Genomic DNA, 13222 nt, shown 5'->3' with positions numbered 1-13222 from the left:
TGACACACAGTAGAGTCCACAGCTCTCCCCGCTACAGATGAGCTCCCTGGAGGGCTAGCATCCCGGTTTGCACAGTGCCTAGTATGTCTTGAGGTAGGCATTATCCCAGGCTACAGATGAAGAAACTGAGGCCCAGATCCAGGCAGTACACCCCCAGAGTTACCCAGCCAAGGCAGAAGTGGAGCTTTTGCAGTGGCCCAAGCCCCATCATCTCTGGCCTGGCCCTTCTATGCTGTCTCAGACCACACAGTTCTCTGTGGTTAGTTACACTTGTCCTGTGTACTGCAGGCTATGTAGCAACCCAATGCCAAAGACAGGACCAGTTTGGGTCCCCTCTGTACTCCTTGCTTTGAAAGGTACACCACAGTTTCTTTTATAAGGTGCTCTCATACCCACGGCTTCCTAGGACCCTCCTGGCACCCTGAGGGGATGCCCAACATTATAGATGGTGAAACTGAGGCTCAGATCAGGGAAGTAAACTGCCCAAGGTCACACAGCTGGTCAAAGAAAGCACCTGGACTGGGCCTCTTTGAGGAGCTTCAGCTAAAATGAGCCTCTCCTGCCTCAGTCTGCTGGGGCTGTTTATCTGGGCCTCCTTCTTGTATTACCAACAGTTCTGGAATTTGTTCTCTGGGCTTGTCCCCCTCCTGGAGGAGTTACCAGGTGACAGGCACGGGTACAAGGATGTACATTCCAGTGTTCCAGGTCTGATGGAGGCCCACAGGGAGAAGGGCATGTGAACAGAGCCTATGTTCTCCCTGTGCACACATGAGGCCTTTCTGTATATCCCTTGTGCAGCTCAGGGCCTGATCCCAGAAGGTGCCCAATGAGGAGAAGATGGGAGAAGGGGAGGGAGCACCCTTTCTACCAAGTAAGGCTGGGTGACAGACTGACCCTCTCCATGTGCATACCCAAGCTGGGTCAACCACTTCCTAGCACAAATGTGAACTGGCCAGGTGCTGGGGTCCCATGGAGAGCAAGATGCACATGTCCCAGCACTGTGAACTTTATGGTGTCTGGGATCCACTGCCCCAACAGGCCTAAGCCTGTCCCCCAGTGGTCACTGCCTGGTGTGGGTCTGTCCCACACAGATAGGGAGCAAAGTGAAAGCAGGGCTGAGCTGACCCCTGGCTGCATCCCCCACACCCAGCACCCTGCACCAGGCCAGCCCTAAGTGGGCCATCTGCTGGCTAAACTGAACAGATCACACATCTGGGATTGGGGGCTTGGAGGGGGGAAGGCAGGAGGCCTGTCCAGAGAGGACTCATTGACCAGGGCAGCTGGCAACCAGCCAGGCCGGCCAGCAGTGTTTTGTCAAACCAACAGCAGAAACTTGAAGTTGTACAGGCTCCCTGACAACAAATAGAGATTAATGGTCTGGCTTTTATCTGCTTTTATCTAAATGATCGAAAGCATAAAACAAAGTGGCTGAGCAGCCACAGCCTAGGCAGGAATCCCATTCTGGATGGAACCATTCCTGGATCCAATAGTAAACCAGTACTGACCAAGAAAGGCTCAGCCGGCAAGAACCTGAATGCCCCCCAAATAGAACCATCTGGAGCAAGGGGAGGAGGCTCCCCACTGTCCCACAGCACCTGGCCAAACAGGCAGCACAGCTCAGATTGTGTGAGGATTTTAGATGAGGCAATGACTTTTCGGACTGTTAGTCCCCCAAAAGTAAGACTCCCCCAACAACCCCAAATCTGATCCCCGCCCCTCCTTCTAAACTCTAAACCTCTTGTGTTAGACTCCCACCCCGTCTTACCGATGAGACTGTTACAAACGCAAAGCAAGCAAGGGCTCTCTCATTGCTTCCTGCTTCAGATCCCAGTACACAGCAGGTGCTTAATATAAATTTATGGGTTCCACGTCTTAGCAATTTTCTACAAGGAAGATGCCTTCTATCCAACATAAGACACCAGTCAGATGAAATCTCAAAGGGATAAATGGATGATCCCATAGTGAGGTCACCGAGCGCTCCTCTCTCTGTGCAGAGAACTAACCGGGCTCAGTCGAGTCATTTGTTCCCTCACCTGTCTCGCTGCCACAGTCCTCTCCAAGCTATCTTGCTTGTCTTTGCTCTCCAGCACACAGCACATCACTCGGCCCCAAGGAGAGCTGCCTGAGGCCCTGTTAAGTAAAGATGTTTATGCATCGTCGTGTACAACAGCGGATGAAAAGCAGGAAACACACGTCCAGAAACAGAGGAAGGAGTAAGTAAATCAGAGTATGTCCACTTGATAAAATATTAGGTGGCTATTATTCTGAGAGCTTGTGTAGCTCATGAAGAAGAATTTCAAATGGATTATAAAAGTATCATCCATGCATGATTCAAACTATTTTTAAGCCGTGTTTATGGTCAGAGATCAGAAAGGAACAACGAGCCGGGAAAGCGGGTGATGTTTCTGTGGGGGTGGACTTTTGAAAGAATGCATCTCGTTTTGAATTAGCTGTTGCTATAATGCTGTCAGTGAACATTTTTTTTCAATAATTTACAGAAAAACAGGAAGCAACTTGTCTTTGTAGCAGTGGGTATTATGAAAGGACAGAGGTTTTTAACCTTTTGCCGGACCAGGGGTTGAACTCAGGGCCTCATGTTTGCCAGGCAGGTGATCTACTACTTGAGCCAAGTCCCCAGTCCTTGATGGGAGATTTTGAAGGACTGCACAGGGATCAGATCTTGAAATGTATTTGCTAGAAGAAAAATGTCCAGGTGCAAAAATTGTCATCCAGGGTTCATCTAGGCCACCTGGGTCATGCCCGGCTCCTGGCACCACATTCTGAGAACCTGGGTACCCCATACTCTGAGAAGGGGCCCAGGGTTGGTGGCCTGGCTGATGGCCCCTGGACAAGAGAGACCCATTGGCTTCCAGAGCCTGAGGCCTCAGACAGCAGAACCAGGACTGAGGAGGAGGCTTCCCAGTAGTGACCTCCCCGTCATTGAGAGGTATTCAAGGCAGAGTGGGGACCTTCCACAAGGAATGAGGGAGAAAGGCAGATGAATTTCACATATGGTGTGGGAAGTGAAAGCATATTTACTAAGATCTATATAAATTAGAACACAGTTGTTTCACTGAACTTTCACCAAGTTTTATAAATGAGAAAGGTGAAATGGCTTGCTTTAGTTTGCAAAGGCAGTTGAGGCAAAGCAGAGATTTGAACTCAGAACTGCCCAACTCCAAAGCTCCTCCCCTCACCTCCACCCCTAACTAAATAGTTCACGCATTAGCAAGAAGAGACTTCCCTAGAGAAAAGGTTAGATCAAAAAGAATTAACCTAGAAGGTAACACACACACACAGGAAATCAATGTGAGTCAATGCCCTGTATAGCTATCCTTATCTCAACCAGCAAAAACCCTTGTTCCTTCCTATTATTGCTTATACTCTCTCTTCAACAAAATTAGAAATAAGGGCAAAATAGTTTCTGCTGGGTATTGAGGGGGTGGGGGGGAGAGGGAGGGGGCGGAGTGGGTGGCAAGGGAGGGGGTGGGGGCAGGGGGGAGAAATGACCCAAGTCTTGTATGCACATATGAATAATAAAATTTAAAAAAAAAAAAAGAAGAGAGTTCCTGTCCTCCTGTAGCAGAAGAGTCAATCCACTTCTCTACCTGTGCTGTGACTAGGGACACAGCAGGCCCTGGCCAAGACCCAGGAGTCAAGCTCTGCCTCCAGGCAGCCCAAATGCACCCTGCCTGGTCATTTCCACTGTTCCAGGTGTCGAAATGGGACAGAGCCCATTGCACATACTAAGCTTTCCTAGGGTCCCTGTGGGACCTGAGAGAGAATTTAAGAAGAGCGTGAGGCAATGGGCAGAACTCCAGCCAAGGAGCCAGGAGGAGTTCTGGCCTCCATCACCAAGGATCATCACTCCACCTTCTTAAACCTTCCCCTCCTTTGGGCAAAATGGAACCATTCCACACACCTGGCCCAACTCAGAACAGTGCAAGGTTCTGCCCACAGTGCAGGCAACTTCCTGTCTGTGAACTCCTATATATCCCTCTAGGCCCAGCTCCAAAGTCACCTACTCTGTGAAGCCTTCCCTGGTCACCTTCTAACCCAGCCCCGAAGAGTTACTGTTTCTCTTGCACCCAGAACGTGCCCTATCCTTGGACTATTTATTTATCTCTGGGCCTTGGAGCAGGTGCTGTGTGTGTCCAGCTACTGAGTGGTAAGCTGAACTAACAACAAGGTCCTTCTGCCAAGTCAAACCCCAGCCTTGGAGGTCCCTGTGAAGCCAGCCTGAAACCTCTAACATGGTTTGATTGCCCGTGGGGATCTGCACTTGCCCCTCTCCTCCACCTCCCAACATGAACCTCAGTCTTCTCCTTTCTGTGCCCCAGTGTCTGACTCAGGGCTAGGTACATGGTAGGACATGACTGCCCAAATCTGGCAGCCCAGGGCGACAAAAGTGCCTGGAGCTGCAGCAATGCCACACTCTTGTCTGCCAGCACAAGGCTGTGAGCTCTCAGCCACTCTTTACCCCACCCCACGCAGTGATGCATGGTGTGGCTTTCCCCGAGCCACTCCCACATCACGCCCTGTTCTCTGAGCCCACCATGCGCCCCACCATCCCCTGCCCAGACAGGCCGAGCAGCACCAGTGCTCACGGAAGCCTTGTTACACCTGGGTCCCCTTGCGAGCTCACTCTGGCTAGGACCGGAGTGCTGCATGTCTCCAGCCCCCGTCCACCTCACCCCTCAGCGTTTTGCTGCTGTTAGTGGAACACCAGAGTGGTTTAGATTGGGAGAGGGGTGAGATGATGCCTCTTGATAGGGCCTGCCTAGCACTGGGGCCACCTGCCAGGAAGACAGCTCCAGACAGAGGAAGAGCAATCGGTTCACAGCTCCAGTTACACTGCAGCCAAAGGGGCTCTGTAGAGAAGTGGCACAGTGCAGGGAGACCTGGCTGCAAGGCCTGACTCTACTCACCGGCCACACGGTTGGGCAAACTGCCTCCTCCAGGGAGCCTTCCAGAATGCCCTCCCAGTATCCCTTCCATCTGTGGGGACCCCCTACTCCTTGAGCTGCCCACACCTCTCCCACTACAGTGGGATCTGCTCCCAGTCAGGGACAGTCTGTTCTTCTGAATCATTCAGCTCATGGCCTGGGACACAGCTGAGTGAACATTTCTTGGATGGACAGATTTAAATAAAAAATATTAACAGTAATAACCAAAGGATGCTGGTCGTGGTGGCGCATGCTGGTGCTCAACGAGATGAAGAGGATGAGGCAGGAGGATCACGAGTTCGAGGCCAGCCTGGGATACACTTTTTAAAGGACTGGCAGAGTGGCTCAAATAGTAGAGTGCCTGCCTAGCAAGCATGAAGCCCTGAGTTCAAACCCCAGTACCACCAAAAATAAAAACAGGATGAAGTTCAACCACCTGGGCCTGTTTTTCTCTAGAGCAAGAATTAAATCACCTTTCATCATACAAACCCCTCCTGCCAAGCCTGATGCCTAGGTGCAGCAGAGATCAAGGCTTGAATGGGGCAAGAATGATGAATGATGAAAGCCCATGTGGTCAGCTACTCATCGAGGCCACAGCCAAGGATTTGCTGAGACTGGGAACCTGGCAACACCTGGGTGCATGGTTTGGACCAGCACTACCCAAAGCTGGTCCATACTCCAGCAGCATCAGCACCACCCAAAAACCTGCCAGATGCGCAGGCTGTCAGACCTACCCTACCCTCCTGCAAGGCTGTCAGGGGACAGGCCCAAGACCCTAGCTGTACGAGCCTGGGGTAGGAGGTGGGGCATGCCCAGAAACATTTGAGAAGCCCTGGCTTCTATGATGGCTTGGAGTTACCTCGGGTCTCTGTGCCCAGGTTTTCTGCCTCTGTAAAGCAGGGAGAAGAGCACAGGTAAGCACACTCCCAAATGTACACACCTGCGAGTTCTTACCGCTCCTGTTACCAGGTGCCTGGTTGGGAGCCCTGACACACTGAGAGGGACATGGCAAACACAGCTCAGGCCCAGGAAAAAGTCACAGGACCCTCCCAGGGGTGTGTAAGGAGGTGTTCAATAGTGTGGCATGACAACCACACTGTGTGGCCTCACACAGAGGCCCTTGAGATCAACCTGATGCTGTCCCCATAAGGGCTGCCAGGAACCCGAGAGCTCCATTCTACAGAAGAGGAAAACTGAGGCCCAGAGAAGGCCAAGACTGGCCTGATGTCATTCCAGCAGTGTGATGTGAACCAAGTGGAGATTTCAAACCACTGGGCCCTGCCTACACAGGCACACAGGCTGCCTACACACAGTGCTGCTAGAGGCCAGGCTGAGGCACCTGGCATCTTATCTGGCAACAGCTAGCTCTCTCAGGCCTTCCACTTTGCCAGACCAGGACTAAAGGTGGCATCTGCACAACTCCAACAACCTGGAGTTCCCCAAACAGCTTCTTTCCCTGACCTTGACTCAACATCACCTTCACTGCTGTACTCATTCATTAATCCCTCTGAGCACCTCTGTATGCCAGGCTCTGTGCTGGTGGCTTTAATTTGAGCAAGACAATAAATTTATTCTCTTGGAATATGATTCCCCTTTTAGAAAGAAGTCTTAGCGAGGTCTGGTGGTCTGCCTTTGGTCACACAGCAGGAGCAGGAGGAGCTGACACAGAAGCCTGTGCTCTGCCTACCACTGCTTCCCTGGCTCAGTCCCAAACAAGGGCCTAACTTTGGGCAAGTCACAGCCCCACTCTGAGTGGACTCAGATCCCCCAGTCCCATGAGAGACCACACCATCTGTCTCCCAGCCTGTCTGGGGAGACCCAGGTGGAAGATGACAACAGGGGCTGTGTGAATAGGCAGGTGTCATTATGACACCTCCCATAGCTGCCCTCAGGAGCAAATGGACACCTCTAGAGGCTTTCTCCTCATAGCTCTGCAGGCAAGGGGACAGCCCCCATACTTCAACAAGTATTTAAACAGATATGGAGCAGCAAAGTCTGGACTCAAACCTGGGGCTTCTGACTGCTTCCATCAGGGCTGCCACTGTCCCACCACCTCTTTCACCAAAGGCTCCCCCCACAACCACTTCTTGGAGCTACACATCACCCCCTCCCCCTCCTCTCTCTACCTGGCACAGAGAGTCAAACCAGAGCCAGCAGCCACCAGGGCCTTGTCCATGCGTCCCTAGGCAGCTAGGGAGGGGAAAAGGCATAGATCAGACTTTAAATATCTTGAACAGAACCTTCTTTTATTTTGAGGAAGAAATCATAGACTTGGTTCAGAAACAAAACATTAATCCTTGGGTTCGGTTTGGGATTCAGCAAATTAGCACCATTTGCTCTGGTTTGGGGTTTGAGGTTTTGGTCAGGTCTCTGGAAGGCAATAACATGGGGCCCATTCCACGGGCCCCAGAGGCATCAGCTTCAACGATTCCACTTTTGGGACTGGGTGAGGAGAAACTTTGCAGGAAGGCCTAGACAGGAGTCCAGGTCTTCCTACTGGCTCTGAAAGCAATCATCCAGGCCTAAATAGAGAAGTGTCACTGTACCCAGCTCAGCCTCCTCTGCCATGTGGACTGTGCTGAGCCACCCCTGACAGCTCTCCCCCTACACCCTAGCTCAGCAACCCAGATTGGAACCTCCATGCCTAAGACATCCAGCCACAACACCACAGCCCTGCCCTGGCTCCCCAGTGACCTGACTGCTTCCCACAGCACTGAGCAATCCCTGATGGCAGGTCCCCCAGGCCCACCACTGCAGGAGTCCTGTCAGAACTCACAGACATGTCTCGTAAGGCAAGCCAGGCATCCAGCCCTCCTCTGCCATCAAGCTAACCTTCCAGCGTTCCAGGTCTGTGTCCTGGGACTAGAACCACCTTTGCTTCTTAGAACCCTTGAAGGCCCAGCCAGGCTGTGACTGCTCCCCCGCCTCATTTCCCCTTGGGAGCTCTAAAGACCCCTCCAGGCCATTACAATTGCCTCTCACACTTGCCTCATGGCAGAAGGAACACTGGCCTTGCACAGATGCACCTTCAAATCCCATTCTCTGGCCTCTCTGAGCTTCATCTGCAAAATGGGAATAGTAATAGTATCTGTTTTTTTAGGGTCCCAAAGATTAAGCAATGTGAAAAGCACCTGGCAGACCCACAGGCACACAGCAGGTACCACAAAACTCTGATTCTCCCTCCACACAACTCCGGGGCATCCCCCACCTTTTCCAACCTGAACTACAGGGGCCTGCCAGGGATACAGTGCGCTCCCTGCAGGAGCTGTGGGTCCCATAACAGGATAGTTAACAATCCGCATGACCCCTTTCCACCAACAAGCAGAATTGGCGGAACCAGATAGGCTCCTTCTGTGAAGGCCAAGCCATGAGCCCCCTCTTTCAGGAGAGAAAATGGGGACACAAAGCAGCCAACAGCTTGCCAGAGTCGCCTGGGCAGTGGCGACAGAGCGGGGGCTGGCTCTGGGGCCCACTGCAGAGAAACGCCCTGCAAATGACAGCCCTGCCTCACCCACACCCCGGCCTGTTCCCAAAAGTCCTGCTCCCTGGCCTCGCCACCGGCGCGCAAAGGATGGCCAGAGGAACGAAGCCCAGTTTTGGAAGGCAATAAAAATGTGTTTTTTCTTGCTAAACAAATTAGTTTACATCTGGTGATGTGCAAATAAATAGAGGGGCCCAGACCAGACGTCTCCCAAGGCCTGGGCCCCGCTCCGATTGGACCCAGCCCCAGGCACCCGCGAGAAGCACCCTGGCTTCTCACTTGCTCTCACGCCATCCCTTGAACACCCCCTACCCCGCCCCAGCCCCTTTCCCTAGCTAAGAACTTTCCAGCTGGGGGTCCTTAGTTCTGCCTCCCTCCCTCCCAGGGAATAAGCAGGGCTCTGGTGTTTGTCTGCCCCCGCCCCCAGCCTCAGTGCAAGGCACTTAGAAAACGGCCCTCATATGTGGAATTCTTCCACGGTTCCCTGGCTCATCGAGGAAACTCACCAGTATGGACAGTCCAAGGTCAGCTAAACCCCTCCAAGATCAGCTAAGCCTGATCTGCCCATACCCCTGAGGCACCAAGCACCACACGCCACAGGACGAAGACCCCATTAGGGCCGGTGTTCAGAGCTGCCAATCACCACCCAGGTCTCTTCACAGAAGAACAGGCTTTCAGTCCTCAGAGCCTGGGAGGTGTGACCTCCAAATAGGTCCTAGCTGTTCAGCTCACCACAAAGATGAGGAAACCGAGGCCCAGAGGGGTTAGATCACCTGCCTGGCCTCAGACAAAAAGCCAGACCTCCAGGCCCTTGAGTCTTTTCTGATTTGTGCTAAAGAAGAGAAGCTGGTACCTGTCCCACCTCACACCACAGAGGGGAGACCACCTATCCAGTGCACACCCACCAGGAATGCCCAGTCCTCCTGGAACTTAAGAGGCCCCACCTTCCAAGGCCACTGAGTAGAAATGTCACTGAGTAGGGACAGGACCAGGCCAACTGGGAGCAGAGAAAAAGGGAGACCCCTCAGCCTGGGGAAGCTGAGGGAGGAACAAGTCCCCTCCTTCTCGGGCCCTCAGTCTCCTTAACTATAGAAGGAAAGCAGTGAACAAGCTTGTCCCCTCAGGTCCCTCCCAGCCAAAGGACCCAACTTTCTGACCCATGTCTGCCATCAGTGGGGTTGAGCCTGTGTGTGGTCCTGGTTCCTAAGGGCAAACCTAAAACCAACCCCGTTCACCTTCCCTCTGCTCCTCCACAGCCTGAGGGCCTGGGAGCCACCCTTCTTCCCTATCTTCTCTCCACCAGGCACAGGTCCTCTGCCACTTCAGCAGCTGGGTTCTGCGACACAGCAGGAGGACACACATGGGGCCATGGCCTTCTGTCTCCCTCTATCACCGCCAGTGCCAGGCCAGCAGGGCCTCTGATGAGAAGGGGCTGGGGTCCCTGAGGAGGGGTTGGGAGGCAACAGACAAGAGTGCCCCCAGCAGCTGGATGCCTGTGGGAGCTGGGCTTGCAATTAAAATAAACCCCCAAACAGCCTTAAAATAACTACAAGGCATTTCGAGAAGACTGTATTGTTGAATTTACTATTTGTTTACTGAGACTATCCGAGTTGGGTTTCAGATGAAAGGAGGAGGAGACCAGATGTGGAACTGAACGTCTGACCTGCAGCATCTGCTGCTCCAGCAGAGCTGAGCATGCTGGCGGGGTGGGAGGGAGGGAGGGGGGGGGAAGAGAGTCCCCGGAACAAGTGGTGTTGACCCAGAGACCCTGATACCCACCCTGAACCTCAGGTGGCCCAGCTCTTGCTCATGCCCCAAAGCCACGTCCCCCATTTACACAGAGGCAGGCAGAGGCAAGGGTTTCTGAAGAACAGGGAGGAGGGCTAGAGCCCCCTCCATGCCTCCTGGATGACGCCTGCACCACTCTGAGCAGGTCACCTCAGGACAGTGGTCAGCCTGCCAGCCTGCACTGCATGCAGAGGGCGCGGGAGGTCTGGAAGGCCCTGAACAGTGCTGGACATGGGGCTCTTTTGGGGACAATGCCAGCCCTACTTCTCCATTTCTCTGCAGCTCACTGGCCTTTCCTTAAAAAAGGAGTCTCAGTGAAGACCACCTGCTTCCACCCCCACCTGAGGCAGCCCTTGTGAAGGGCTCCCCATGCCCTTACAACACCCAAGGGTCCTGATATCACAGCAGGTATGGAAATCCCTTCACTGGCCCTTGACCAGGTCACATGTCTATGAACTTCTCAAGGTCAGGACCAGATCAGATTCTCCAGGTGTCTAGTGCCAGGCCCACAGCTGGACACAGAGCAGGCTTAGAAAAATGGAGGGAGAGGCCAGGAGAGGCCAGGAAAGGTGGGGGTGGGGGTTGAGGAGGCTTCCACGCAACTCTATTCACAGCAAGAATCTGAAAGGCTGTCTATCATGTCTCAGCTGCTAATGGCTTAAAACTTTTTCCCATCAAATACAGCATCTGCCTTCAATGCTCTAGTGGGAAAAGGCAAGGAGAGAGACTTCTATCACACCCATGTCATAGAAGGGAACACACAGGCCCCAAAAGACTAAGCTAACTTATTCTCTGTCCACAAATCCAGGTTCTTTGGGAGGAAGTGGACTCTATCCATTCTGAGACCTGCTACCCACTGGCACCAGTACAAAACTGGGATGCTGGGACAAAAGGAGACAGCCACAGATCTCTGCTACTGACAAAGCTGTGTCACCTTGGAAAGGATACTTTACCTTTCTGAGCCTTTTTCTTCTCTTGCAAAACAGATAATAAAACCCCCTTACCCTGAGAGTATTAAATATAATAACAGAAAGGAAAGTGCGCTGTGAACTGTACGTAACACGGAAATGCAGGGATCAACTCCTGCTCATGCCAGAGATGGTTTCAAAACTCACATGGTTAGAAAACAAATCCTATGGGGGGAGTGGTAACAGGTAATACTGTATATATGATGCTCTACGACACACAGAATGACATTCCCAAACCCACACAGCTCAGGCCACATCAAGGTCTTTAAAGACTAATTCTCCCTGACAGCTCAACAGTAGGCATCATCACGTCTAACTCCACTGCTGTTTAAGTGAGCAGGGCACTACTCTAAAGACTTGGAATTCACTGCCTGCCAGAGCTTTTCCTTACTGTACCCAAGGTGAACTTCTCCAAAAGATGACCATCCGTCACCCTCCCATCTGTCCACGCTGCAGCAGACACTGGCCAGGAAACCTCTACTGTAGACACAGCTGTGTCATGGTTCCCAGGCCTCGAGCCCGACTACACTGACACTGTGTGTCCAATCAGAGGGAAGCGTACAGGTCCCACTTTCCAGCCCCAGGTCCACATGAGCCTCTGAGCTTCTGCAACTAAGCTAAGGAAGAAAAGACTACATCTCTGCTGCACTGGTACCTCACGTAAGCACAAGGCTGTGTAACATGGGCCCAGCAGGAGTAAATAGACTCGGTCATTGGTGTGTGGCATGCCTTCCCCATTGCAACCAGGGTTACAGCCCATAATGGGCAAAGACCAGGACAGCCCGGCTGGCTCATTGGGTCCATTGTCATCCTCTGCCCCTCACCGGCATGGATACTCCAGAGACAATCCTGAAGAGGTGGAATATGCCGGCCAGACCAAGGAGAGGGCCCTGGACCAACAACAGATCAAGAAGAGCTCATGCAAAACTGAGCAGAGAAGAGAAATGGATGCCACCAGCTGGGCAAGCTGTGTCCCAGCATCACAAGTAGCCAAGAAAACGTGTAGTCTTTGTACTAACAAGGAAAGGGACTGGTCTTCCTAAAACCTCGTGGCTACAGCATGGGATTTCTTTCCAAGGACTATCAAGAAGGGCGGGTAAGACAGGGCAGAGCCCTCCAGTGGTAGCCCATCCCACACACACTTGAGAAGCAGCCCTCTCCAGGTCCCTGGGACAGAGAGGACTTCCCATGGAGATGGACATCTCACCCTCCCCTGAACAGGCTGAGGATCACAGGTGGGCAGGTGGAGGAGCTGGGCTCAGACCCCCTTTCAGGGGGCTCACTTCCCTCGAGGAGCCACACAGCCAATCGTCCCTTCTCTCCCAGCTCCCTGCCCCACTCCTGTGCTGAGTTTATGCAGCATGAACTTAAAACCACTGTGTTGGCTACTCTGCAAGTGTTCCCAATCTTTCAACTAATTCATCGGCTCCTGGAGAATAAAGGAAATTTGAAATTGCTATGCTGTGTGCAATAAACTCTTGGCACAGGGCCGGCAGGGCCATTTCAGGCCTGCACAGATGCTTCCTGTTGTAAAGGTGAGGAGCCCCGCTCCTCTCCACAGCCCTTCAGCACCCGGGTTCCTGGACCCACCACGACTGCTCCTTCAAACACCTGGTGGGCCCTAGGCCAGCTAGAGGTGTGAAAGATGAGCCAGGCCCAGACCCTCCATGTCCTGGGAGGAGCTCACAGCCTGGTGGGAGATGTGTGAAAAAAAAGTGGACGTGAACATCCCAAGGGTTTCCTCAGGGCTGCCTTTGCCAAATGATACCCAAGGGATGCTGGATCCCAAGAGATGGCAAAAGCCCTGGGAGTAGCCCTGCATGCTGGCGTCCCAGAATGGCTGCTCTTCCCTGGTGCAGTTTGCTTACTGGAACTCATCACACTGCTGTCTGAACAGCTTGCTCATGAGTGATAACCAGAGTCAGGGGCAGGTGAGCAGGGAAGGACCAGGAGGAACCTCTGTCCTTTAGCTGGTCTGGGAGGGGCTGTCCTTCCACACAGTGCAGCAGGCGCTCACAAGAGCACACCAGATGGGAAGT

At 52.9% G+C, this 13222-nt stretch overlaps 1 protein-coding gene across 3 annotated transcripts in view; it reads right to left on the bottom strand.

Moving 5' to 3' along the window:
• The window catches only part of Glis1 (GLIS family zinc finger 1), a 207756-nt gene that overhangs the window by 140645 nt on the left and 53889 nt on the right, over positions 1-13222 (bottom strand). The window lies entirely within an intron of this gene.

This window comes from Castor canadensis, chromosome 7 (genome assembly GCF_047511655.1).
Source record: "Castor canadensis chromosome 7, mCasCan1.hap1v2, whole genome shotgun sequence".
Lineage (NCBI taxonomy): Eukaryota > Metazoa > Chordata > Mammalia > Rodentia > Castoridae > Castor > Castor canadensis.
This window is presented reverse-complemented; position numbering and strand designations above follow the sequence as displayed.